Source organism: Dryobates pubescens, chromosome 34 (assembly GCF_014839835.1).
Source record: "Dryobates pubescens isolate bDryPub1 chromosome 34, bDryPub1.pri, whole genome shotgun sequence".
NCBI lineage: Eukaryota > Metazoa > Chordata > Aves > Piciformes > Picidae > Dryobates > Dryobates pubescens.
The window spans coordinates 3404478-3429897 of record NC_071645.1 but is presented as its reverse complement, the minus strand read 5'-3'; the positions used below and the strand labels follow the sequence as shown (position 1 = coordinate 3429897).

The 25420-nt window shown below is 43.7% G+C and overlaps 1 long non-coding RNA gene across 4 annotated transcripts in view; it reads left to right on the top strand.

Moving 5' to 3' along the window:
- The first annotated feature begins 707 nt into the window (after nucleotides 1-707).
- LOC128898860 (uncharacterized) overlaps nucleotides 708-25420 on the top strand; it is a 50482-nt gene continuing 25769 nt past the window's right edge. For 2 of the 4 annotated variants that reach the window (XR_008462998.1, XR_008463001.1), the window contains exons 1-2: nucleotides 16461-16493; nucleotides 23075-23155. This is a non-coding gene — a long non-coding RNA (uncharacterized LOC128898860). Of the gene's footprint in view, nucleotides 921-16460; nucleotides 16494-22478; nucleotides 22531-23074; nucleotides 23156-25420 lie in introns of those variants that run through there. The other 2 variants (XR_008463000.1, XR_008462999.1) reach the window with 2 other exon arrangements.

The following is a 25420-nucleotide window of genomic DNA, read 5'->3' as shown; positions in this document are numbered from 1 at the left end:
CTGGTGCCTAGTGTTATCTGAGGGGGGCAGATGAGAAGCTGCTGGTTCAGTTAGTGCTGAATAAACAGCTTAGGGCAGGTGCCTAGCAGCTTGTGATCATCAATGGGGCATTTATTTGGGAGCAGAAAATATACTTACTTGAGCAAGTCTCTCGTCTGTCTTTGGCTTACCACAGACTTGCTGAAATTGGATGGGGTCATTTGCTGTCTAGTTCCAGATAATAAATCAAAGGGCTGAAGAAAGTGCAGGAGAAAGGGCATGAACTGCCCTAACATTTAGCTGATTGTAGTAAGCGTCAGCCCAGCCAAAGTGAAACTTTCCCAGCACATTTTCACTTATCTCAAACCCAGTTATTCCCTGGAGGCAGCTGAGTTGTCTAAGTAAATAGAGGTCACTTTACCTTGACTAAACAATGACTTTGCTATAGTCAGTGCCAGCTATGTCACAGTTACAAAATGTACTTTAAAGGCTCGTTGGTAGCAGGCTGCCAGGCTGAATGAACCAGTCAGTCTGGTCTACTTTGGGCAGGATTTAGGATGCTTAGTTAGATGAAGCTGTGGTCGGATCAGCTGATCCTGTTCTTTGAGTGGGGATATAGTATGCAAACGAGCAGCCGTGTATAAGGAGGAAGCGAACAGGAGCTGGGGGAGTGGAGAAGGGATGACTTTCCTCTGATGTCAAAAATCCCATCATTCAGTGCTCGCAGTGAAAAAGACAAGAGGAGAAGAATGTGGAGAGAGAGAGGGAGAGAGGGAGAAGAAATGAAGGGAAAGGACACAGTCATTTTTCTCCCTAAACCTGTAGGCTAACACTGTCCACCCTAATAGGATGGAGACATGAGCCTGATCCCGAGTGCCAAGTTCTGAACAGCCTTCCAAGCCCCAGGGATTGTTTCACAGCCCCATCCCGATCTGGACTTGGTTAGTACTGTCTTGATATAAATAATCAGGTAGATAAAGATTGTCAAGAAACTTACTGCAGTTTCCTCAGGGCTCTCTTTGTGTTATCTTTTATTTCTGGCAATTTTAATTTTCTGCTCGTTGTCTGTGTTTGTCAGAGGTGTTAGATCTCCAGCTCTCCTAGGATTTCTGCAGTGTTGTGGGGGAAGGACCAGAGCTGACTGCAACTGAATTAGATCGAGCACCAGGCGCAGGGGAGAGCTTGGGGTTGCCTGGAGCTCCGTCCAGGTTGCTAATTCTTCCTTCCGAGGGGGTTGGTTTCGAAAGATGCCAGATTCGTCCTCGGTGCGTTTCGCTGTGTGCTGTTGCCTGTAATCAGTTTCTCAACTGAAAAAGCTTTCTCAACTGGAAAAAGGAAAAAAAAAATGAAGAAGGAGGAAAGAAAGAAAAAGGGGGGGAAAGAGGGGAGGAGAGGGGGAAGCCAAACCCCCTCAACCCCACACATTTTTGGCAAAGGGTTGTTTTTCTAAGCAATTAATTAAGCGCTGATTTTAAAAGAATTTGAATGAATCCTCTTCCACTCTGTGTCAAGCATGGATTTGGTATTAATCACTACTTGCTGACTGAATAAGGACTGGAGGGGGGGGAAATAAAGGAGAGGGGAAAAAAAAAAGATGCATAGAGTAAAAATTTCCTCAGGAAATGAATCAGACAAGGAACCTATGCTTCATCTTGCCTCCTACAAAATGAGGAAAGAGAGGATTTTTGTCAATGGTGGGTCAGTTTACAAATGTGTCCTTTGCAGTGTGAGTCATAAGCAGTGATACATTTCACAGCAATGCAACCACAGATGCAGTTTAAATCCAGGAGCGAATGCCAGCTGAAGATAAATAGAAATGAATCCTCATGCCTGTAATAGTAATGGGAATGAAAATGCAACCTGTCAGATCTGCTTGTATGTCAGCCAGCTCTTGCTGCTTTTTAAACCAGTGTTCAAACTCTCGCTTTCATGGCAGCAGAATAATCCCTTGGGACATGGTCTTGTGATTTCCCTTTGCTGATAAGCAAGACAGAGATGTGGATTACAAGATGGAGATGGTAGAGTACCTACCCTGCTGTGGGCACCTTTGCTACACTGGAGTCTTAAGGAGAGGGGACAGCATTTCTGCAGAGTACAGTCTCCAGCGGAATGTGCATTGCTCCCAGGGAAGCATCACTTCATTGCAGGGAGGGGATAAAGGAATCAGGAGCAGGTGGGAAGCAGTGCTGTCTCTGGAACTGGCTGCAATGTGTTACTAGCACTGAGATCTCCAAAATGCTGGATGAGTTTTTATTTCTTTTTTATTTCCCAAGAGCATCAGCCTTTGTTAGTGTTAGAGCTGTTAAGAGATGTGTAAAAACTGTTGTCATGAAACTACTCTCAAGATTTGTTGTTGTTGTTTTAGCTGTGGGTGAGATAATGAAATTTAGCAGAAAATCTGAGCTGAAATACAGAAATTTGAATAGTTTTCCCTGCTGCCACTTTCCCCAGTGTTTCCTGAGACTAACTCTTGTGTGTTAGCGCTCATATTTTTATTTTGCATTACTTGAGTTTCCTTGTAGTCATCTCTAGCTCACCAGGCTTTAAAATGTTAGGTAAGAGAGAAGACATGGATCAGATTCTTAGTGGGTCCTCCAAAGTCAATGATCCTGTCACAACTGGGTGTCCAGAGAAGGGCCATGAGGATGATTAGAGGTCTGGAGCACCTCTCCTGTGAGGACAGACTGAGGGAGTTGTGGCTGTTCGGTCTGGAGAAAAGAAGCCTCTGATGTTTACCTTCCAGTATCTTAAATGGGCTACAAGAAAGCTGGGGAGGGACCTTCTAGGGTGTCAGGGAGTGATAGGGCTGGGGGGAAGGGAAAAAAAGTAGACATGGGTAGATTCAGATTGGATGTTAGGAAGAAGTTCTTCCCCAGGAGGGTGGTGAGAGACTGGCACAGGTTGCCCAGGGAGGTGGTGGAAGCCACCTGGAGGTTTTGAAAGCCAGGCTGGATGTGGCTGTGAGCAAACTGCTGCAGTGTGAGGTGTCCCTGCCCATGGCAGGGAGATTGGAACTGAATGATCCTTGAGGTCCCTTCCAACTCTAACAATTCTATGATTCTAATTTATTACTAGCCAAGATCCATCCATTGGTGTCCTAAAGTGTGATAAGATGAACAGCTGAGATGCTGGAGGTGTTTCTGTTGTTGTTGTTATTAAAGATAACATCCATCCTTGGAAAGCCCTTTGTATTAAACAAGATTATAGCCACAGATTGTAGTACATTTCTTTATTAGTGTATCTGTAGTCTCTAGGCTCAAAGGCCATCGCAGCTTGCAAATGTTGGCACATTGCTTTGTAAAAGTGATGCCACTGGGGTGGCACCAAAGCATTTTGAAATGGGGTGGAGCGGAGAAGGGCAGACCTGGAGTCAAATTGAAATTTTCTGAGTCACTGGCCAGCACTTTAACCGTAAGATCAGTCCTCTTCTCTTTAGGGTGAAGTGATTCTTCTTACACAAAAAAAAGAGAGAGCCAGAGGCTCTTGATTATCCATGCAAAACAGGCCAGGGCTTTGATTTGTAAGGTTTTGTCTGACACAATTTAAATGGATGAAGCTCAATTTAGATTCCAAAAGAAAAATCTAAATGTGATGGTTGAGCCATAGCCCCACTTTTCTCTCTTATCCTGAGGCACCATTCTCCACCCTTCCCCTTTCCTCCTCCTCCTCCTCCAAAGAAAAAAAAACCCCACCAAAATGATACCGCCTAATGCTTTGAACCAAGAAAGCATATTTCAAGATCAGTGTGGAACAATTAAACCAATGATCTGTATGCTTCAAGGAGAAAACTGAGCTGCAGTAGCTCTGCTTTGACAGGTCTTTGGAGGATTTCAAGGAAGTTACACCCACTTCATTCATGATAATCGGCTGTTTAACGCAGAGCAGCTCAGTGTTATGAATGAAAGGGAGCATGTTTTGGCTTGCAGAACAACTCACAAATCTAATGCTTCACTCATCAAATAACCAACCACATTTAAAAGGGGAAGAAAAAAAAAATCACCAAATAAAATAATTAAATATATCTGACTTCATTCTTGAAATGAAATTAATGAATGCAAGATTCAGTAAAAACCAACTCCCCCCCCCCCCCCAAACACCCCAAAACCAACAAACCACAACCAACCACCCAAAACTGCAGAGAGATCCAGAAACATTTTACCTTTCCCTACTGTCAATTTGTGGGTCACTGTGGCTGGACAAGCTGGGGGGTTTGGTGGGGAGTGTGTGTGAAATATGCAGCCTCTGAATGCAGCTTTTGATCAAGCCAAGACCAGGTCTTGGTGGGTTTTATGCATTTGATTAGAACAGGCTGAATTGCTGAATTTCATAACATTTTGGTGGCAAAGGGGAAACAGAAGGAAATAAAATGTGTATGGAGTATGTGGATCTATAGAAGTAATCTATTTTCATTGGGATGGGGTTGCAGGGGCTCTGTTCTGTGCCTAAATAGCCCTGCTGATCAGAAATCCATTGGTTTCTTACTTACTGAACCCAGCTTTCTGGAATACCATGCTTTTCCTACGTGTCTTGCAGCTGCTGGAGCTGCCCTGCATTCAGATTCATGCTTTCTGGCAGCACTGGGTTTATAGACTCTAGAGAGTCTTGGATGATAGCGGGAATCCTTGGAGGTTACTGTAGGTGAATTTCGTTTAGGATCTCTTGAATTAAAGGCAGGAGCAAAGAAGAGTTAAGGCTGTGTTTCTGCTTTCCAGTGTTCTCAGTTGCTTTGGTAATAAAATAGCTCATTGAAAGAGCAAAGTGCACATCCAGCCCACTGTCTCCTTTACCAGGCCATCATCTGCCTGTGCCTGGGCAGGAAGGAGCACAGTTAGTTGCTTTGATCAAATAAACACCCACAGGAGGTTGCAAAACCTTTGACGTGGAACTAAACTGAATGTTTGTTAATTGTAGTTTTGGAAGAAATGTTTATAATCATTTCCCTTTCTGGTTCTCATCTGGATTGGGGGGGGGAAGTGTCAGATTAATAGAGGTTATTTTGAATGGTATTTTACAAAGCATTAATTGTTTTCACTATCTCTCTCCTGAGGGAAGTATATCATCAAGTTTATCTGAGAAATACATGGTGATATAGGTTGATTAAGTGATTTTACCAAGAATGGGTCAGTGGTAAAGACTGGGATTAACTTTCTAATCCAAAAACCATTACAGCAGATGTGTCTTTTGAGCCTAGGAACATCAAAGCATATCTTAGTGCCTGGGTAGCTCCCAGGTCTGTAGTACTCAGGCACCCCACAGCACTTCATCACCATGAGCTAGGGCAGTGCTTTCTGTTTTACCTTAATAGATGGGGGACTGATACACCAGAAGAGTCCATGCCTTACCCAAAATCTTGGAGAGAGTCTGAGAAGAGGTAGTGTGGCTTTGATGGTCCTTGGATCCACCTGATTTCATGCTGCCCTTTTGTGGTCCAGTGTAGTAGTGATAATTAGTGTCCAAAATTAACAGCAAAAAAAAAAAAAGAAATGGGGAAAACTCCTAGAAAATGGGACAGTCCTGGAGCAGCTTAAAAAACTAAGGCCTGGGTTTCCCCACACTTCCATGTTAATTATTCATAGAGTCATAGAATAGTTTAGGTTGGAAGGGACCTTAATTAGGAGAATAAATGATTTTTCAAGACGTTTAGGAGAGTGGAATGTCTATTTTGGTGTCTGCTGTGCTGTCACTGCTGTGTCATATGGACAGAGATCTTGAGGGACCTCTCTTGCATCTGCAAAAATCCCAGAGAATCAGAACACAGAAGCAGCTGACTGACTTTTAATTATGCATACAGGGCAAGAGGCTGAGAAGGTGCAGTTTGCCTGTAGGTTAGAATGATGGGGGAACCATGCATCCCTTCCTACTTAAATACTCCAAATACTCAAATCCAACTCAGGCACTGAACATTATGCTTCCTTTTCTTGAGCTGACCTTTCTCTGCAAGAGTGAATTTTACTCAAAAGGAAGCTTAAACAAAATCAATGGGAGAAAAGTCAATTCCATGTCTGGACCTTTCAACTTTGTTCAGCAGCAGAGAGTTGCTGCTGGATGGTGGGAAAACAGTTTCTCTCATCCTTTTTAAACCAAAATAATTCCCAGACCAATATTCAGCTAAAGCCAGGATCTCACTAGAGCCCTTTGCATTTAGCAGTACAAAAAAAAAGCAAACCTAAAGCAAATAAAAAAAACAAACCCAACCAAACCTAAAGCAAGGTGCCCCGTGGGGAAAATGGTGAAGGCAGAGCAAGGCAAAGGTGGGTTGGATGGTGCCTAGGTGCCTAGGAAGGGAAAGAGCATGAGGGATCACTTCTTTGTCTGCTGCATACAATAAACTAATGTCCTTCCTTCTTTCTTTTTTTTTCCCCCTTTTTCTGCTCTATAGAGCTGTGTTTGGGGAAATCAAGAACTGAACAGATCCTTTTTTATTTCCACTCATTTTCAGGGTGAGTGAACTCTCTTGTCTTCACTACTGCCATCATGTCCTCTGCAGCTAAGAAGTGTGACTTAAGGTTCAGGGGAAAATCTCTCCTTTTTTAATCTTTGCACTGATAACACTGTGCTTAATTTAGCAGCACTGAGGCAGAACATTTGGATTTTGTCATCCGTTTCCAAAACTATTGTTGGCTTATTTCTTTGTTCCTACCCTACTCCTTGGTTTAGCTTTACATTTTAGTGTAGGTGCCAAAAGATAAGTTATTGCCAGGGTGATGATGAATTAACTAATACTTTCCTCTGTCCTAAGGTGGAAAGCCTTTATCTAAGCAACCTATTAATTATTGTTTTATTTATTACTGCATGGGTACATCTAAATGGATTTCAGTTCTGCCCTCCTGAGAAATTTGGGCAGGAATTTATAGTCACAGGGTGAAAGAGCACCAAAGGAACCTCAAACTTGTTATCAGAAAGTGTGTCTTAATGTTGGGATAATGTTTATCTCTATTTTGCAAGCCCCGAGCAATCTATTAGTGTCGTTGTCAAAAGTGACTGGTAATAGTCCTGAGGCTTTCCAGCATGCTTGGAAATGCAAAAATCAATACAGAGCTTGGTTTTCAAGAGGCTGTGAGAATTGCTCAGGCATTCTAAAGGTATCTCAGCCTAGCTGCCCAAGGTTAGAGACAAGCTGGAGAAAAAGCACTCCTAGGAGACTTCCAGCCTACCTGACCTATGCCATGAGGATACTTTATGTAGGTGTCCTTACCAGGAGCCTCTTCACTGCTAGTAGGTGGTACAAGTGCCTTCTTTCATGAGCTGGTGACTGGCAGCAGACATCTCATCACAAGTTAGTGTCTTTCCAGCAGGAGATTTGGGACTCAAGATGGAGTTCAGAGCTTCCTCTCACTGTGGGAAGCGTTATTCAAAGTGTCATAAATGCAGAGCATTAACAGCAGACCATAGAGGGGAGTAGATGAAGAGGAAGGAGGGAAACAGTTGACCCGGCAATAAATTTATTGGTGGTGAGATTGGTTACCTCATTCTCTTGAAATTAAGGTTAGACAGTAGGAATGAGGTAACTGCTTACTTCATGGCACTGCTGAGAGTCTTGCCTATGGGCAAAAATTAATGCTGTGGAGGTGAGAGATATTGCACACACCAGGAAAAGTTCCCACCCTGAAGAAATGGGAGGACACGATGTAACAGCCAGTGCTTAAGGCTTACAGGAGCACTGTAAGGTGTACATAAAGGTGAACTGACCCAGACAAACCAGTTTGGGGGATTTGACATCCTTCTCTTTGCATTGAGGTTCATCCCCTTCTGCTTCTCCACTTATGTATGTTCTAAAAGATGGAACACATGTCTAATTGATGTCCCCAAGTGCTATTGCAGATTAAATATTCAATGCACACATGCCTGCTATGTAACACAGTGAGTGACACATATTGGTGGAGGTAGCCTGACAATCACAGAACTGCTTTGATTGGAAAAGGCCCAACCATCAACCTAACACCACCATGGCCATTAAAGCATGTCCTCAAGGTGATATGTCCATGTTTCTTGAACACTTTCAGGGATGGTCACTCCAAATTGATGGCTTGCAAACTGCATGCCTCTAGAATAAGCATAGCAGCTTTGTTCTGCTGCTGTTGAATCCTGGGCCCAAATGCCTTCTGCTTTTGGCAAGCATGAATACGTTGGCACCTGTTAAGCTGCCTACATTAGAAGTGTACCAAGCTTTCAGAAGTCTTATAGCTACTCTTGACTTCAGTGGGATTATTCTATTCCTGCATGGGGTGAACAATGGGCTGGGTGGTGGGTAAGGGAGACCAGTAGTGGATTCAGGAACTTATGGCAGAGAAGTCTACCATTTCTCTTCTCCCCAAAAGAAGATCTTTTACAACTACACCATTTTAAACTCATCCTTACCATAATATGTTTGCCTGAGCTTTCACAAAGCAAAATGCAGAGCTTTAAAGACTGGATTTGACAAGATGAAGGAAGAGAGATAGACAGCAGCAGCAGTCATGGTAGCATCTTCATTTCATGGAGTGTCTCAGGAGTTAGTGCAAGCACCTAAGATGTGGGACACCCCGGTTCAGTTACCCTCCCCTGCCTTTGGGAAATTTGAATCACATCCAGCTTGCAGGAATGTGTGCTCAGCTCCAGCCTACCTTAATCCTGTTCCACTTTGCATGAATAACTAAGTATTGAGGGTGGGTATTCACCTTCCTTCCTCCTCCAGTGGTTGTAATGATCTGACTAGTGAATTGCTTTATTTCAGTGACTATTCATATTGAGATTTGAGGACTGTTTGTGTATTTAATTGCTGACTACGTAATACAGAAGGGATATGTAGCCCTTGAAGCAGGGATTGAAGCCCTGCTGAAACTTCTGAGCCCTTTCCTGCACCAGTAGATGGTGAGCAGAACAGCAGTGCTTGGGAGAGATCTTCCACTGTGATTGAGCAAGAAAGTTTCTGTTCTTCCTGGTAGGGAGAAACAACTCCTGTTGCAGGAGTACAAGTACCTCTGTGATGATGTTTTTTGGAGGTATCTAATTCAGGTTTGAGGTGTACTTTTGGGGTGAAGTGGGGATTAATCAGGGAAGGGAAAGCCTGAGGAAGAACTGCTAAGGGGTTTGATCAAAATGTCAGCAGGATCCCATGAGCCTTACCAAAAGGATGAGTCTCACCAAAAGGATGAGTGTTAAAGCAGCCTATTCAATCCACTTCTAATGGAGAAAGCAGACAAAGAGATGGGGCTCCAGAGAGGCTTGCCTTTTTTGAAGGGGTCTTTGACCAGGAGGAAGAGGTGGAGATGGTAGCTTGGGATCCATCTGAGACCTGTCCAAGGTCTACATGCTCTCCTAGGGACTTAATTCTCTTGTAGGAACCTGTTCTCTCTCCCTAGGTCTATGATCTTTCCTACGCACCTATCCTTTGCCCCTAAGCCTGTGCTCTTTCCTAGAAATCTACACTCTGGATTCTTCTCTTGCTGAGGATCAGCTGAGCAGGCTACAGTAGCACAGAGCATCATCACTGTTAGTGTATTTACAACATCAGAGAGAGCAGAGTTACACACTGCAACAGCTATTGAGGCACACAATTATCAGGACATTTGCAGCATCTGAGAGAGGAGGCCTGTGGCTGCAAAAACTGGACAAGACTCAAAGTTATTAGCATCTTAATAGCATCAGAGAGGAAGTTTGGAGACTACAATAGCTGTGGAAGCTCACCATTACCAGCACATTTGCAATATGAGTGAGGCAAGGCTCATGATGTTTATTATATTGCCCATCAGTCCGTGTCCTGATACTGCTCAGTCATGCATGCTAGGAACAGCTTATCCATGGTGCTTAGAGAACAGTATGCTAAAATCCTCTTGTAGTCCATCAGCAAGGCTGTCAGAAGACCTCACAAGGCTGTAAAAGGAACAAAACTATATTAGTACCTGTCTCTCCTTTTCCTTTCCAACAAGTGGGGGTATTCACTGCGATTAAATTGTTGGGGCTTTGTGGGAGGTTAAGAACTTAACAAAGGGACCTTATCACACAAGATGGCCTGTCAGGAGAGATTCCCCAGAGAAGATCTCCCTCTGAGATGTTCACATACCTGTATTCTGGCTGTCACAAGCCCATCACTATACAGTCCTATCCAATGGAAGAAGGAAAAGCACATTAAGTTTGTCAGCAAGTCACATGTGGTTTGGTTTTGGTTTTTAATCTCATTCCTTGCTTGTGGAAATAAGATGAGAGTGCCACACATGAATTTTATGCTCCAGATTTCAGAACAGAATACAGAATACAGAACTAACCAGGTTGGAAAAGACCTTTGAGGTCATCGAGTCCAACCTATCACCCAACACCATCTAATCAACTAAACCATGGCACTAAGGGCCTCATCCAGTCTCTTTCAAGTGAAATAGTCTCTCTGGGCCATGCTTCTGAGCTGTCTGCATGCCATAAACTTTGTGCCTTGCTTGTTTGTCAGTGAGTTTTCCAGTACCCTTTGAGATAGATACTGAGAGGACAAGCACACTTAGTGCAGCAGTCAGGTATGGGTGCGGGACCACAGAGACACTCGCCAATAAAGAGCCTCCAGTTCAGCTGCCTTTCAAATGAAAGACAGACTTCCAGCTTGTGCCTGAACCACAAGACTGAAGGGAGGTGAGAGTGTATGTTTTATTTGAGCCCCTTGTTATGTTGCTGGCAATGCATTGCTAGTTTCCATCCCTATTTTTCTGTTCTCTTAGCAAGCCATTTGCTTTCGCTGCTTTCTTCCTCACTCAGCCGGTAATCAACACACTCCGAAACACAATGGATTCCTTTTTGTGGCGAATCCCCTGCTTGATGCAAACATTTGCTGCCCTCATTTCTTTGGGGTATGTTTCAATGGGAAGAAGAGGGGAAAGTATTCCTTGTTCCTGGTGAAAAATTGCACTGGCAGCCTGGGTTATTTTGTCGGACGTGTGGCTTTAAGTGACGCCTTTGCCATCTGTTCCGTCTGCTAATTATGAATGCAAAACAAACGTAGCCCACAATTGCTTCATTTAGAATAAGGGAGATGGCAGTGACCAAAATAGTTTTATTTTGGTGTCAGATGCTCTTTTTATTTCTCCTGTCTCTTCCTAATCTAAAGCAGGTCTGAAAGCGCTTCTCCCTCTTCCCGTTTGCAGCAACAGGCATCGCTGTGCCGAAGGAGAACATCTTCTCCCTGTTCATCTTTCAGGCCTTTTTAAGGGACAGTTCCACACCAGCAAGGAAAGGGAAAATTCTACATTTCTTCAGCTGTGAGCAATGCTAACAGATTTTTTTTTAATTTTTTTTTAACTTCAATTATGCTGGTCTAAGAACTGCAATTATCTCTAAGAGAGACATCAGGATATCTCCAAAAATTTTGACAGCAGGGTGTGAACCACTCTCTCAGTCTGTTCCATCCCTGTTACCTCTTGTCAGAGGCAAGTTCCACCAACACTGGAGGTGTTTAAGAAGAGACTGGATGAGGCACTTGGTGCCATGGTTTGGTTGATTAGATGGTGTTGGGTGATAGGTTGGACTTGATAATCTTGAAGGGCTTTTCCAATCTGGTCTGGTCTATCCTATCCTATCCTATCCTATCCTATCCTATCCTATCCTATCCTATCCTATCCTATCCTATCCTATCCTATCCTATCCTATCCTATCCTATCCTATCCTATCCTATCCTATCCTATCCTATCCTATCCTATCCTATCCTCATACTGGAATAGCATGGTGGCAATGAATGATGCATTCTCCTATTGCTGTGTCCAGCAGGCAAAGAGGTGAATTCCTTTTGATTGTGGGCCTGAAGGCTTTCCTCCACCAGGAGAGGTTTAGGCTGGATGTTAGGAAGAAGTTCTTCATAGAAAGAGAGATTGGCCTTTGGAATGTGCTGCCCAGGGAGGTGGTGGAGTCACCATCTCTGGTGGTGTTTAGGAAGAGACTGGATGGGGTGCTTGGTGCCATGGTTAAGTTGATTAGATGGTGCTGGGTGATAGGTTGGACTCGATGATCTCAAAGGTCTTATTCCACCTGGTTAATTCTATTGTATTCTATTCTGTTCTGTCCTGTTCTGTTCCTCAAGTGAGCCATGGCTGAACGTAGGTGAACCATCTCCTTCAGTGGCTGTGTGGAGACAAGGTTATAAGAAGACCTCTCCATTTGCTAGTGAGATGCTGCCTAATGTTTGGCATTTCCTAAGTTGCTGCTGACTTACTTCAAGCCAGGGCTGTGGCAAATCACAGACATATCACTAGTAGCACAGCCACAGATTGAGGTGACCTAGATTTAGAAAATGGAGATGAGATAAAATGCTCCCTGCACTCTGTTCTAAGGGGACATGCAGCCAAAAAAGCTGAAGTGCTGGAGCAATTTCTCTTTGAGTTGTCTGAAACTGAAAGAGGTAGGTTTTTTCCCCATTAGGTGGCTCTATGACGTGTGCTAAGCTGTGACCCCATTTGTTTCACTTGTCCTTTCTCTAGTCTCAGGCCAAAGAGGAGATGAACAAGCAGCCATGGGTGTCATGTGTGTGTGTGTCCCACCAGCAAGACTGGCTGCGTTCAGATATACATCTGCTTTGTTTCAAGCCTCCTTGCTTTGATATTGAGCATGTAGACACATGTCTCTCATCCCTCCTCCTTTCCCTCCCCAGCCATCACTCTTGTGGTGATAATCAACATGTTTCATTTTATTTTCTGGCTGCTTCTGTGTTGAAGGGAAATGGGATTACATTGTTGTCATACCTACTGAAAAGCAGTGGTTCTGCATGGTAGTAGTCCTCCCTTCTTCCTCCCTACAAATCTTCTCCAAGAAAACTTGTTGGTTTGGTGCTTAAATATTTTCTTTCCAAGTGATTTTGAAACTCCACTCACTGCTTTCCAGTTTTCCTAAAGTTCTCATCATGTCATTTTTTTCCCCATTTGAGGCTGTCCAGTGGAGGAGAGCACAGGCTCTGAGTGAGAGAGAATTGATCCAGAAAAATCTCTTTCATCATTTTCAGCTCCCAGCAAACTGTCACAGCACAGCTGTGGCAGAAATATGTGGGCTTCCACGTCATGTCCAGGGTGTGAAATGCCCAAGTCAGATATTACAAACAGTGTGGGTTCTCATCCAACAGACAGGGCTCAGGCTCTTTCTCTCTGTCTTTGAACACTGGGCAGTCTGATGAGGATCCTGCCCCAGGCCGGAGGCCACCTCTTCTGCAAAACAATTATTGAAAATTCTTCAGGATCTTACTGCATGGGAATTAAAGACTGTGTTGATGTCCTAGGCCTGAAGGATGATCTTGTGGTTTAAGCATTTGGACTAGACCCAAGAGATGTGAGATAAATTCCAGGCTCTGTTGTGCACTTCCTCTGTCAGCTTCTGAAAACCACTTCTCTCCATGCTCCCATTCTCTGCCTGTAAAACATCACACTCTGCTCTCCCAATTTCACTGGCAAACATGTGACACTGAAAGCTCCTGATTGATGACACAGGTAATGTTCTGAAAGTCCTAACTTCAGGGTTATAACAGTGCTCTGACCCCCATGCACCTACAAGGGGGAATCCATTTGAAATGGGAAAGTAAGGGCACAAAAGCTCAGGCAAGTTTGAAGGACACAATGATTAATGCTATTTACTTAGCCTGATGACAGTGAGGAACAGCCTGGTTCTGAGTGGTTGAGGGGTAGCAAAGCTGGGAAAGGAAGGTAGGGTACATTTATCCCTGGGTTCAATTAGATGTCCATGAGCAACACTAAAAGGCTGGTGAAGAAGAATCACTTTCGTATGCCCACATAGAGATATTTTAGTAAGCTTTAAATGCAGCAGTTCTAATTGTTGGGATCCATTTTTATGGAGAAGTGCTTTGCAAATGGTAGTCACAATCTGAAGGAGAAGCCTGAGATGAAGGTTTATCTCATTGGTACCTGATGGGGAAATATTAAGGGAAGAGGAAATGAAATTACTGGAGACTTCTAGTAGGTGTGTCAATATCTATTATTCTGTGGTCCTGTGATCTATTTTATACTAAATGAATATGTACTTACTTGCAGATTTCTGTATCCAGAGTAACATACAGTTGTCCTGTTTTGAATTCAGCATTTCTTGTTTCAAGCTTTGGAGTCACATAAGCATGACAGCAGCCTTTAACAAATCATCTGTCTCTCACAATTTATATCTGACTTTCAAATCTGATGCCATGCCAGTCAAACTTTTTTTCCTTTGCACTGACCCTCAGAGGGCTGCTTTGCTTGGAGCTCAGTGATTCAGTGGCCAAAGGAATGAGCCTTCCATGGAATAATGCAGAAGGAATGTGTAGGTGTGTGCACTCGTTCTTCCCGGGAGGCACCGGCAGGCAGTGGCAGCTCCTGGTAGGGCTGGGCAGCCTGGGTGAGCTGTATGTGCACCCACTCTGGTCTCAGCACCCTGCACACCTCCTGATCTTAGCTAGGATGTGCTCGGTCCTAAAGAAGATGCTTGTCCAAAGGGCTGTCCATGGACTGACATGTTGTGACTCAATGTAGCTCATTGTCTTCTGTCTTACAGCCCAACCGTGAACCAGTTTCATATACCTCTTTTTTTTTCACTCCTTGGTAGAAACAGAACTCGCTGTGAAAAGTGTTTCCAGTGAAAGCAAATATTTGCACAGATTTTGCTAGAAGGCTCTACCTTGACTACAAGCTAGGAACAACCTGTTGGCCTTCCCAGAGATGTTGTATGGAGAATGTGGGTTTATGGCCATAGCAATGGTTGGACTTGGTGATTTTCAAGGTCTTTTCCAACTGAAACAGTTCTATGATTCTGTTCTCTTCTGCTAGGAATTTATCCTACTCTTTGGATGCTTCCAGTTTCTTTTTCTAGGTGACTTTAACATCTGACTTATAAAAGGTTTGCTTTTCCTTTCCTTGGGGGTGCACTAGTTTGTGCCAAATGGTAGGTATTATCCCAAAATATTTGCTTCAGGGGAAGCAATTCTCAACCCCCCTGTAAGGATTTTATCTCCTCATCTTCAAATTACACAGTTGAAATACACAGATAATGACACATGTAATGACAATGAAATGTAAGTGTGACTGCACAGAGTAACAGTTAAAAATAATGAGATCCCTCTAACTAGGTCTTATAAAAGGAGGTCTTAAATAGCTAGAGAGAAACAGATGCTTTGAGGGACTTGTGGATAAAAATAGTGGCTTCCAGTTTGCAACCAAAACAAAACTGTAGCCCCACTTAGTCAACCTCAGCACCAGAAATTCCGAAAACCTTAGAGCCCAGAACTGGGAGAGCACATGATTCACTAGTTCTGCATCTGCAGATCTTGGCCTCTTCTGCTTTGCCTTACTACTTCAGTTTGTATCCATGTTTGTTCCTTGCAAATGCCCTGTGTCACTGGGCCTGGTGATTTAATAGGTGTCTAGTGGTCTGAGAACTGTGGATTCTGGTTTCTTTGGAGAAACACTGCAGTTGTGTGCAGGTTCTGCATGCAGGGTTTGCTGCTTGGTGGTCAGTATGGATTTGGACAGAAGCAGTGCAGGTACAGTCAGTCACTTTGCTCAATGCTGAGCATGTTCCTTTAGGCAGGGCTGCTTGGGGCTCCATTGTCTACCTCAGTGATGAAAGACTAGCTCAGCCTCAGCAGAGCTGGGTATGTCTGCTCTGCAGTGGAGATTTCCAAAGGCAAGTTACAGATGGCTCCTGGGTTGGTCTCTTCTCCCAGGCAAACCAGCACCAGAACAAGAGGACACAGTCTCAAGCTTCACCAGGGGAGGTTTAGGCTGGAGGTGAGGAGAAAGTTCTTCACATAGTTGTTAGCTGTTGGAATGTGCTGCCCAGGGAGGTGGTGGAGTCACCATCCCTGGAGGTGTTCAAGAGGGGATTGGATGTGGCACGTGATGCCATGGCTTAGTAGTCATGAGGTGTTGGGTGACAGGTTGGACTTGATGATCCTTGAGGTCTCTTCCAACCTTATTGATTCTATGACTTCTATGACTAGGAGAAGGCAAATATCCTCTTCCCAGCTTAACTGCACTGGTTAAAGGTTTGAATGTCTGCAGGCAGCTGTCCCCACTGCAGCTCACCCAGGGCAAAGAAGAGTGTGAGCAGTCCCTAATCTACTGCAGTGACTGGTTAACCATCTCCTTTGCTGGTTTGAAGTTAAAATGACTCATTTTTCAGTGACACTTGTGAGAAGCTGTGGCCTGATCCCTTCTCTTGGCTCTGCTGTAGAAGCAGTAACAGTAAAGGTGCAACATCTTAAACCTCCTTTCAGCCATGTGTAAGGATGTGGACCCTGAAAACTTGGTGTCCTGAAGGCAGCTGCTTCTGCCCTGTATTGCTGGGCTTGGAGCATCTATCTGTACAAAAGAACTGAGCAAGATAGGGAAAGGGAAATCTTTATTTTATGTGCTTTTGTTTAACTCAGAAAAACACCAGTGACTGAGGAAGAATGTTTTTAATGAGGAGTCTTACCTTCTCACTGTCTCCTAGGGCAAAAGCCAAAGCTTTCTCTTAAATTAATAGTTTTAACTTGTTCATTTGGTGTTTCTGTTTCAGGTGGTTCTTCCCAAACAAAGATAAGCAGTCAGGTGAGTGAAATGTTTCACTTCCCAGCAGATGTCTGGGAAAGGGATGAGAAATGATGAGTGGAAGCAATGCCAGACACTTCTGAATTTCAGGGAGTGAAGTTCAGGGTGGCTCTATAGCCAGCTGAGCACTAACCCACTGGGAGGCATTTTTTCAATCCATACCTCACTCTCTAGCTTCTGCACTGTGACTCTGCAGCCACCTGCTTTGGAGCCCAGATTTAGTGATTAGAACTTTGTAATTTTCTCCTCTGTTGGTAATGCCCCCACGCTGTCATTTGGAGCTGCCAGAACTGGCCCCACCAGGTGCCATGATAATAGTCTTATGAGTGAGACTGTCATTAGGTTAAGTGGAAGATACCAGTAGAGTTGTTCTTGATGGCCAGCCTCTGCTTTCTCCACGTGATGCTCGGAATCCAACTGTACCTTTTCTTTCAGATTTCCATTTTGTCCCTCCTTTATGCTTTGTCAAGAGTATTAGTCACAGTTATCCATTTGCATCTTACATTGCAGCTGAGCCAAAGCCCATGGGATATGTGGCTGCTCAGCACCCTCACCCCTGCTGTAGCACAGGGTCTGAGTCCCTCACGTGAATAGCAAGTACTGGGGCGGGGAATGAGCATCTGATCCTATACACCTGATGCATGGTGATGCTTCTCCTGGATGGAATGTAACCGTGGTGTGGCATCAGCAAAGCCGAAATGAAGGCTCTCAGATCTGGCATGGAAGCCTCTGATGCTGAGCAAGTAGACTTGCTTCTCCTGGGAGTTTGCTGGCCTCGCTATACAATGAAGATGATGCTGGTTAGGGCAGTCCAGGTTCCCTTTCTGGACTTTCTACCTTCAGTGAGAGCCCTCAGTCAGGCCTGAAAGCTGGGTAATGCTCTAGGACTAGCTCCAAGGCACAGCCCATGAAATTGGCTTTTCCTGTATGTGCTGCTGTTGAATTTGCAGCTTACTGGGTTCCTCATGTGAGGATTGAAATCCTTGTCTTGTGAAATGCTGTCTACAAAAAAAAAAAAAAGTAAGCAAAAGGCAGGTGTTGAATGATTGTACCGAGCTGCCTGTCAGTGCAGAGGATTTGAGATTGTAAGAGATGGAAGAATAGCTTAAAGAAGGAGATTTCCTGCACCCAAATAACAGGGAATGGGGCGGGGGCCAAGGGGGCGACACATTTGTCCCAGCTAAGACCTGGTGCATTGTCACTGAGAGATTGGTTGTACTGTGTAGCAGCAGTCATCTTCCACAAACAGTTCAGGCTTTGATTTTAATCTACCCTTTGCTACAAGCAGAAGGTGAAAACATTCTCTCTAAATGTATGGTTTAGGACCACGCTCATCAGGGACTGGGGCGGGGGGGGGGGTTGGAAATAAAATTTCCATCTTTGTTTAATATGTATTTATGACCCCACTGTGCTGAGAGAATGAGCTAGTCTGCAGCCCCAAACGTCTGGTGGCTGCGAGTGGGTCCGACATTGTTAGATCTGGCAGGGTTTCAGACATCTGCCAGGGGACGGATGGGGGATTTTGTTAGGAGAAGTGGGAGAGAGAGAGAGAGGAGCAGGAGAGACAGAGCGAGGGAGAGACGCAGGAGAGCTGGGGAAGGCTTGCAGCTTTATATATATGCCTGGATAACACTTCCTCTTTAAAATTCCCTTACTAAGCTCGGCTCCTATATTTTATATTCAGCACGAAGGTTCCCGCCCCCCCTTCTCTCCCCCACCCCCTCCCCACTCCAGCCCTCCCCACCCACCACCACCCTCTCTCCCTTTAACTTGTTAAGTTTGAAAGATGATATATACACACAGTTTGCTTTGCCAGTCAGCCCGTTTAAGGCCAAGATTAATGCAGTGCATTGGTGCAATCGTGCCGCAGTGGTGCGTGATCGGAATACGAGATGGAATATAGGGGGAAAGGCCAGAAATGTGCCTGTATTCTGAGTTTACACAAGTCTCCTTAGCAACTTGTCTGATTTTTTTTTTCCCCCTCTTATTTTTTTTTTTTTTTCTCCCCCTAATTTTCTGTTTTGGTTTGGTGTTTGGTTGAGTGGGTTGTTTTTTTTCATGGGGGGGGGCTGTGTGCATTTGTGCACACGTGGGAACGTTGTCCCAAATCACCAGTGAATAAAACATTCCCTGACTTTTTGAATAGCTTTGCTTGGTGGACTTGTTGTGGTTTTGTTGGGTTTTATTTTTTTTTTTTTTGCCTCCTTCTCCTTTTCCTTTTGTTAAATTAGGGCCTAAATTTTTTTATTTTATTATTGTAATTTGTTTTGTTTCAAACCCCTCCCTGGAGGCAGGAGGGTACAGGCTGCGGAGGGGGGAGACCCCAAAAGGGATGGCAGTGGGGCTGGGGGTGGGGGCACCGTAATAGTTCTCATTGTGACTTCTAGAGAGTTGGTTTCTTTCCAGTGGTTCACATCTCAGCATGTGGAATTATTGTGCTTTCTCCTGATTTGCCACAGAATTGGCAGCAGACTGACTCTGTTAGCCATTTGAATTGTGTTTTGGAGCTGGGTTTTTTAGTTGTTTATTTAGTTAGTTTGTTGTTGCATATTTATTTCTTTCGAAGCAATTTCTTTTTTTTTTTTTTCATTTTCCAAATATGCACAATGCATTTTCTTAGGCTGTAAAATGGAGGAGAGACCAAAAAGGGGGGTGGTGGGGGAAATAACTAAAAGAGGGTGAGAGGATTGTGGCAAGACTGTCTCCAGAACCATCCCATTATTCCCCTCCCCGTACAATGGGGTTTTTTTTTAGTTGCCTACTGAAGAAACCCCCTCCCTCCCTACAGGAGGGAGTGGCCTATTAGTGATCAAGGTAGGTTGGCTTTTTTTTTTTCCTCCTTCCAGTTTCTGTGATACTTTATTAATAGCATGGGGCAAGAGAAGAGGATGTAGGGTGGGGAGAGCAGGGGAGGAGGTGACGGCGGCTGGAGAGAGAGAGAGAGAAAGAGGAAAGAGTTATCCTCGAAGTACTGTACCTTGAAATAACTCAAGGGAAAATAGTTGCTGCCTCACTTGAGTCGCTTTCAAAATCTTGCTGTGCACTTTTTCTTTTACTTCTGTTTTCTTTTTTTGGTGGGGGTGGGGAGGGGGTGTTTGGTTTTGGGTTTTGTTTGTTTGTTTGGGGATTTTTTTGTTGGTTTGTTGATGATTTTCTTAAAGAAAAGCTTTCTAGGGGGAGGGTGTAAGGGGGGGGGGGGGGAAACCAACAACAAAAGAAAGAAAGAAAAGGAAAGGGGAAAAAAAAAGAAACTGAGCCAAAAAAATAAATAAATTTGAAGGCTTGATCTTGGCTTCTCTACAAACAGATGTTGCCTGTCATTCCGTTGTTAAGCAGGCAGCAGACTGGAGCAAGCAGCAGCAGTTTAGGGGGAACCGCAGCAGAACTGGAAAGTGGGGGAGATATAGGTATAGAAATATTTTTGTTACTGTTTTCTTTGTTCTACACATAAATATTTTTTTCCCTCCCCCTGGAATTCTCTCTAATCACAACATCTCTATTTGAATTCTTTTTTTGGTCTTTTTTTTTTTTTTTCCTTTTTCTTCTTTCTTTCTCTTTCTTTTTTCCTTTTCGTTTTCAAGTGGGCAAAACAAATCCAAACCAAAATGGAAATAAAGCTCTGGGAACTCTCACTCAAATTCTACCAAGGCAGCTATTTTTTGAGTTATTTTTGAGAGCTTTTCAGTTTACTTTTTTTTTGGTTGGTTTGTGCTTTGGGGTTGTTTTATTCAACATAGCTGAACATGTGTAGGAAAAGGGGTTATTTTGGAAGTGTGTAAGGCATTCTCGGTAAGTGGATGTTTGCAATGAATTAGGTCAGGGATTCGGTTGTTTTTCTTGCTGGTAACCCTGTTTCTGTTGGGTTTGCCCCTGAGTTCTTGCTGTACGTGGAATTGTGAAGGTTGAAGGCCTTTCTGTCTCCTTTCCAAGTTATAGCAATGTTGTAAGAACAAGAACCACGTTGTTTATACAGTAGAAGTTCTAACGAAGCACCGATACGCTCCATATCGTGGCTCTTTTGTGCTCTGCATGTGCTTGTGGGTTTAATTCCCCCATTTTTTTATGCTCTTTTTTTGCTTTGGTTGGTTGGTTGGTTTGTTTGTTTTTATTTCCCACTTCATTTTTAATGTCTGCTTTCTGATTTGATCGTAATGTGCTTGGGAGAAGAGAGGAAACAGCAAAACACGGGGAGTTTTGAGCCGAAGGAGTTAAAAGTTTCTTGGCACCAGAGCAGCAGTTTAGCAACAGATCAATTCATTTAAATGAAAGAAATCACAGACCAAGCCATCTGATTTTGAAATTTCACATCTTATGCTTCCACTTTAGAACAAAGCTTCTGTTTTTCTCCCCCCACCACCACACCCCCACCCTTACTATTACATGCTGCTTTTGTTTAAGACTGTTGGTTTTCATCGAAACTTGAAGTTGTCTGTAGTCTGCCTCTCTTTTTTCCCCCCACCTCTTAAAATATTAAATACAGGAGGGTATTCATCTCCTGCTAGCTGCAGTTAGTTCTGCTGTAAAGTCAGCCATAAAGCTCTGCACATCCAACAGCTGGTGTCAGAGCTGTTTGCACCCTCGATTATCCTATGTTTGAAACAGCTTCCATTTTCCGTCTCACAGGCTGTATAAACAGTCACCTATGTACTGTGAATAATAGTCCTATTTCCAGCCATTCTGCTTACCCTGCCTGGAGGTCTGGGGAACTCAAGGAGCCATGTCTGAGGGGGAATTTTCTTTACACAGATAGGAAGTCTATGTCCCTCCAACATCTGCAGCCAGAAGCAGTCGTTCAGACTGACTCTGCGTGTGTCTGATGAAAGAGGTCTATCATTCTGTACTGTAGAATGCATACTGAGCATCAGCCATCATCATGCTTTTAATAGTTAAATTCTGAGGAGGATCACAACTTTTTGCTGCTGCTTGTTCATTTAGATGCATATGAGCTTTGATTCCAGTCCAGCAGTCCTATTGCTGCATTGGGTCAGATAAAATAAATCAGCTCATAGAGAGGGAAGTTAGGGATTTGTAGAAATTGAGTCTCACCTTCCTTTTACACAATTGCATTAAAAAAAAACACAAAATAAACCCAAAACAAACCCAAAATCAGTTGCTTACAATAAATGAAAGTGTTTGATGAAAGAGTTCGCAGCCCCAGACTGAATTTGGGTGGAAGCTTTGGCGCCGTGGTGCTGAGCCCCTCCATGGTGGCATCGCGTCCAAAGAGAAAGGCCGCGGCGTTTGGGCATGGGCGAGCTCCTACCAGAGGGAAGCGGTGAAAAGGTGGTGTAGGAGTCCATGTGCGGGGGGAAGTCCTTTTGTCAGGCCGCTTCCCTGCACCCCCTGGAAGAAATCCTCAATGAGAAAGAATGGTCTTAAATCCACAGAAAAGTGGATTTGAAAAAAAAAAAAAAAAGATAGGTGGGTGGTGGTGGTGGGGTTGGAAGTCTCAACCTCCACCACTAACGTGACTACAGTTGGTCGCAGGTCTGGATGTTTTTATTATTCCCTTCCCTTACATCAGATCCCAACCGCGTTGTAGGGAAGCGCCAGGGTTCTGAGCGGCGAGTTCATCCCCCCCAGGATTGGAAATACTTCTGTGGGTGTCGTTGTGGTTACATCACAGCGCGCTCCTTCCTCATCTCCATTCTCCTGCAAAATTCAAATAATTCCCCCCCCCCCCTTCTCTTCCCTCCAATCCCCCACCCCCCCCCCCCCAACAGCAGCTGTGCATGGGTTTTTTAAGTCGGTCTTTAACGTTGCGAAAGGAACAATAAAATGAAAGGCAAAACCGGCATCTTAAAACTTGGCAAGTGAAAGCAGCTTGGACTGGCAGCCAAGAATCCTGCTGTGGTGCAAAAAGAATAGCATCCACGAAGCCACCACAATCCGGGGGTTTCTTCTTCTTTTAACAATCGCATCGGCAGAGAGAAATAATTATTCCTTGTATCAGTGTTTAAAAAAGAGTCAAAAAGCTTAAAAAAAAAAACCAACAAAAAAAAAAAAAGCCTTGCTTGGGGGACCTTCTCAAAAGCAGGTAACGATATCCTCCTCTTTGATTCCGTTTTATCAAACTTTAATTGGATAAGGGAGCTGTCTCTGATAACTAAGCAGTTGAAGAAGTTGAAGCGTTGGTACTAACTAGCAAGGATTGCCTTTGCTTGTTGCAAGCCTCCACGGTGCTTTCTTTTTGCTTTTCTGGCTTTGGTGGGAATAGAATTGGCAAACTTCTGAACCGTTTGTGTTACAAGAAAATGTTTTTCTTTCCACAGATTGAACTCATGGCGTTGGGGGTGGCGGGGGGGAGGGAGGGCAGGAGTGGATTGGGGGGGAGGGAGGGTAGGAGTGGATTGATCCAAGGTGGAACATGGAAAATAACCTTTCTCTCCCCCCCCCCCCCCCCCAAAAAAAGGGGGGAAAAAATAATTAACAATTGGGATATCAGGATGGGGGAGTAATTTCTCTCTTAGGAACTTGTCTGTTCCTTTTGCTTCTAAAGCTGTAGCATCTAGATGGATAAAGGTGGAATCCACTTCTTGATAATACACCATGAAAATAGCCATGAATATTTTGTCTTCCAGAATACCTTCCTCGAAGAGTTGGGCCTAGCAACATGGCAGCGCACGTTGGATAAGAAATCTCCGTGAAATGCTGCTACTCAGGTAATTTGGCTTCTCATACATTCTCCACTCAGTAGCTTCCTTTTCCTTATCATTCCTTAAATATAATTTGAAATACAGAAATCTATCGATACAGGTCTTTAAACTTAAGATGCAGTCTTTGTGTGTATACATATATGTATAGAAATATATGAGTATTTATAGGCCTTAATAGATTTTTAGGTTAAAATCAGAAGGGAAGGGGTGGGGGGAAAGAATGGGAATTATTTAGCAGTCGTGTTTCTTATTTGTCTTATTTTTGTGGCAGAAGTATGAAATGGCTGCAAACAGCTTTTTACTCAGGCACACAATGCATTCCATAATGATCGATTTTCCTGGACCAGGGCATTTATGCTTTGTGGTTTGCAAGAATACCACCCACAGACCAAAACCCAATGTTATGTCTTTAGAGATTTTAGTTCTCCATGTTTCCTTCTGTACTTCTTTGGCTAGAAATCTATCAAATGCCAGTCTCACACTGGATTAATACTAACGAAAGTGGATTACATTTTTTGGCCGTCCCAGGTTCTGGTACCAAAGCCTTATTGATCCTGTGATCAATGAAATATTGTAAAATTGATAGTGAAGCAAAGTAACCTTAGGATAAGGGTATCACAGTCCTTAATATCTGATCCTTAATGTACAGATTGAAACTTTCTATTTGTGATCTTAGCATTCAAGGCAACTAGAGTGTGAAGATGATTGATTTGTTTGCCTATCATGGATTTCCTGCCACTGTGTATATGTTCATCAGGTTTTCAAAAGGTACAATAGCTGGATGATTAATCAATGTAGGAAAATGTTTCAGAAGCCAGATCTTGTGATAATCTACACCTCTCTTTCAGTCTCCCTGAATATATTTGATATTAGTGAAATCCATCTTAAAAAAGGAGGGGGGAAAAAAGCAGCGCTCATTCCAAAAAGAAAAAGAAAACCAGCACCAAACCTAATTCAAACAATAATTCCCTATCCTTGGAAACATAAAACTGTGTGTGTTTGCTGCTGCCTTTAGCAGTCCACTGGCTCAAAAACTGTCCATGAGATTGTTTTCCCAAAATGTATGAAAAGGAGCAGGTTGGTTCCTGGGTACTTGTAATTTACAGCATACAGGTGCCACTAAACGGAATCTCTGTGCCACCGAGCTGCCTTTTCTGCCGGGCTCCCAGGAATGCAGAAGTGGTCGATCAGATTTATAGCAGGGACGTGCTCGCGTGATTTATTTGGCATGCATAGGTGCTTTGCTAGAAATAGCTGTTGCTGCTTTCTCTTTTTCCCCTCTTTCCTTTATTAACAACTGAAACTATGGCGATGGATCCTGCGACTCCTTCTTCCCTTTTGTTTTGTAAAAGCCAATCAGGTAGCAAGGGAGAAGGAGGTGGTTGCCCAGAACTGCAGCAGAGATCAGCCCTCCTTTAGGCAACTAAATAAAGGGCGTATTTTCTGTGTGGGTCAACACCTAACAGCTGCCCTTACAAGCATGTGATGGGCTCTCAGAAGGTCTGGCTTAGTTCTGTCTCTGAGAAGAGCTGCAATAATTCAGTAACAAGGAGCAGTTGCTGGAGTGTGTTGGGTGCCTGCAACTTCCATTCAGACCAGTCAGAATTGAGGACACGTGTCCTATACCACAAGGAGGTATGTAGAGGCCACCCAAATGCTACATCTTGGTTTCCCTCAAGGACTTGAACTATCCCAAGTGGTTAGAAAATGAGCTTGTGAGCTATTAAGGGGGGGAAAGTAGTTTTAGAGCTAGGAAAACCTAGTGAAAATATAACCTCCACAGGTTACAGGACTTCAGTGAGATCTCTACTTTTTCCCTGTCCCGTATGAAAGGACTAAAACCTTTCTTTGCCAGCAGAGAGACATGCAAATTAGCTTACCTTCCTATACATGCATTGCTATAAATAATATTATGCTCATAAAGAAAATACTCTGCCTTGCATGGTAGCATGAGAGAGACATGCAAAAAGCCTGATGGAAAAATTCCTTGCCATTGTAAGAAACACTGGGTACACGCAGCAGCAGCGGTCCTGGCTCCTAGTGCTGTGCCCTATCAAGCCCTAATAGAAGAATTAAAAGACAGTTTGAATTTTAATCTTAGGTTCCCTTAAATAAATGAGCTTTGTAGTTGGAGGGCTTGGGTTATTTTTGGTAGGGTAACATTTGTTATATTCCATTTGCAGTTCTGTTCCAAAGGAGTGCACAATACGTGTATTTGTGCAGGATGTGATTCTGTTCTGTCTGCAGGACCACGTGCTCCCTGACCCATTG